This window comes from Macaca fascicularis, chromosome 6, assembly GCF_037993035.2.
Source record: "Macaca fascicularis isolate 582-1 chromosome 6, T2T-MFA8v1.1".
Lineage (NCBI taxonomy): Eukaryota > Metazoa > Chordata > Mammalia > Primates > Cercopithecidae > Macaca > Macaca fascicularis.
In genome coordinates, this window is record NC_088380.1 from 109832688 (window position 1) to 109835912 (window position 3225).

At 37.5% G+C, this 3225-nt stretch overlaps 1 long non-coding RNA gene across 1 annotated transcript; it reads left to right on the forward strand.

The window, feature by feature from the left end:
• The first annotated feature begins 589 nt into the window (after positions 1-589).
• LOC135971133 (uncharacterized) lies at positions 590-2987 on the forward strand. The gene is made up of 2 exons (XR_010587212.1): positions 590-737; positions 2861-2987. It is a non-coding gene; the product is annotated as an uncharacterized lncRNA (long non-coding RNA).
• The last annotated feature ends 238 nt before the right edge of the window (positions 2988-3225 follow it).

Below are 3225 nucleotides of genomic sequence, written 5' to 3' on the forward strand. Positions count from 1 at the left end.
CCTGGCTGATTTTGCTATCTTAATTTTCTACTCCAAACTATAGTACACAACATTAAATGTCACTGCACTAGTTTGTGGCTTCTTCCTGTTCCTGAGATTTTTTTCTCATGTGTCTGAGGAGATATAAATACCCTCATCTATCATTATCCTTTTTAAGAACAGATAGGTTTGTCCAAGAAGTGTTTGCTACAAAGATTTGCTGACCATTTTTCTAACCAGTTCTAGGGAAGAAATGATTGGCAGTAAAGATATCCAATTATAGCTCCATTACCTCATTTGAGGTGACCTCATTGAGCTGATTGCTCTCTGTTATGAGATAGCAGCAGTAATTAGCAAGCTAATTTGGATAGAGATTTCTTAGAAGAACTGTGCAAGCATTACATGTTCCATTTGTTGTGATAACGTAAAATATCTTTCTGAGACATGCACACAGACCTTGATGTGATTTATTCAAGAACGATAGTCAACAGTCACAATTGGTTACTTCTAGTTTCATTCTGGAGACAGGGAAAAGAAAAAAAACCTCATCAAGTGTATAGTGAATGGAAAGGGGCTTCAGGCTTTAATAGAGGCACTTGACTAAGGGGCTTCTGGCATACTCATACTGTGGCTTTTTCATTAGCAGGCACAGGCGAGCCAGCAATGCATGCTGTTAAAGTACTGACCCTCTCCTTGACAGGAAATCCTCGAGGGAACTGACGAGGCTCTCTCTCCAACTCCCTCATTACACATTAAAGGTATATTTATCTAGCTGAAAGTAAAATGTGGGGTTAGTGTCTAATACGATTTTTACAGGAAACCTGCTGTGTTGCTTCTTACATCTTGCTTTTTCCCCTGATTACTTTTATCTTTTCCCTGCCTTACTTTGCTGTCCTCAGTATTCTCTCAGCATCTCAGGTGACTGTTATAAGACAGAAGTCATGTCAACAATACTACAGATACCTCCAAAAATAGTAAATGTCATATAAGATCTCCCAGATCTCTAATGAAGAATATCAGGAAATAGACTAAAATACAAAATAAAATAAAAGTAAAACAGTAAAGCATCTGAGATACTGCAGTCAAGGATCCAGGTCTCTGTGCAGCAATGACCACAGAAGCCAGGATCTCAAGAACAAAGCCACTAGTAGCAGACACATTACAAATGTAATTAAAAGGAAGTAACCATCTAAATACTGTTTCTAAGATTTTGAACATAAAACTGACCACTTGAACAAATACATATGCAAAGACTAAGGTTGTTTTTTTTTTTTTAATATTTTTCAAATTTTTTGGCTGCCATCCAAAAATTTAGTATGTACAGACCTCGACATATTTTCATATTAGAGCAAAAGCTTTGTGAAACATCATGGTGTACCATGACATTTTCGATTCAAACTATTCTGTTGTCATTAAAATACTGGCCACAATGTACTATGTTCATTGCCGGACTTACTAATGGGGGTCAAAACCTGTACTTTGATAAACATTGATATAAGTGGTAATTAAGGCCTGCTTCAAGATGATGACCTCTGTAGGGCAGGAGAACAAAGAACCAGGCCAAGGGGGAATGTACAGGAGTTAAGCAGAGTTTGGACAATACAATTAAAGAAGGAATTACAGATCAGACCAGCATAAAGGTCATTAGTTACCTAGCATCACCTAGAAGAATTGAACATTAACATTAGAACTGTGTAATCTTTGTGAGTATAACAATGATTAATGTTCTTTATATATCAGTATCATTAAGTTAAACTGAGTATTTTGGTGCCTGTAGTGTTCATGGTATAGCATGGGTTCTGCCATTCTCAACAAATTCTTCTGCTGTCCTCATGACCCCTGTGGTTGTTATGACAACTAGCTGGACTGAGTAGACCCTGTCTATTGCAGTGAGTGTGCTGATGTCCAGGCTACAGAGATCAGACAAACAGTATTACTGACGAAGTGCTACTTTAAGAAGACTAATTTCTGCCAGGGGGTACTATATGTAACATTGTGGGTAAGAGTTTGGGCACAGGATTTAGGCATCATTTGTTTACATTTTGTCTCTAATCATTTAATTGCTGGGTTACCATCAGCATGTTAGGTAACTTCAAGTGTTAGTTTCTCACCTATGATAATATAGTAACAGTGGATATTTTGTTTAGATTAGACTTAGATAAAAAATATAAAGTGCTTATCCTAATGCTTGACACATAGGAAAATTCAATACATGCTAGCTTTCCCACTCCCACCCTGCCTAAGCAGGATGATCCAGCCCTCTAAAAAAATGTGGCTTATCAGGGAGTGATTCTTCGTGGAGGATGGAGAGGGCATATATATTTTGAGAATTTCCCACAGGAGATTTGAATATGCCTCCATGAGCCTCAGGTTGGAATTCAAGTTAAGATGTACAGGAGGGTTGATCAGAATGCTTAGAAAAATGATATAAACCTCAATTTATTCAAATCAAAAGAATGGTAAAGGGCTTCAGAAGAGCTCTTGCACAGACACCTTAACCCTGAAGAAGGGTTAGTGGCTGATCCTCCTTGGGAGAGCTTCCATCTGGACCAGTAGCAGTCAGAGTGGCAGTGGGGAGGGGGTGGTGGTAAAGTTCACCTTCTGGAACAAGGTACATCCTCAGGCAAATGGTAGTTTTTATTCAAGAGTAGAATCAGGTAAAAACAAAAATCACAGGCCTTCTATTTTAAAACATGGCCTAGATATAAATTTTCTGTTGGAATTTTAGTGAAGGAAATGTTTTTTTAATCTGTATTTGAGATAATTTGGGCTAGAAATTGAGGACCTGTGGAGATAGAAATATTCAAGAAGTAGGACTGGGAAAGAATTGATGAGTTTGGGTTAAATATTTTTATTAACCACAAAATAATATATTTTCAAGAGAGGAGCTGAAAAAAAGAGGGAAGTTCTTCAAAATGTCAACTACAGGCATCTGGTACTCACCTTCTCTACAAAGAGGAACTAAAATAGTAGATAATTACACGTTGAATAGATAACCCAAGAAGAAACAGTGGAATTCAACAGAGATGTGAAAGGAAACACCTAAGGCAACGAAGGAGCAGAAAACAAGGCAACTTGCTCAGCCCAGAGCGCTATTTCTTTCTGATTTAGGGTTTGATTTATTCTTGTCTAGTTTTTGAGGTACATAATTAAATTGAGTATTTGTTCCACTTTTTGATGTAGGTGTTTGTTGCAATAAACTCTTAGCAGTGCTTTTGCTGTGTCCTCTGGATTTTGGTATGTTAT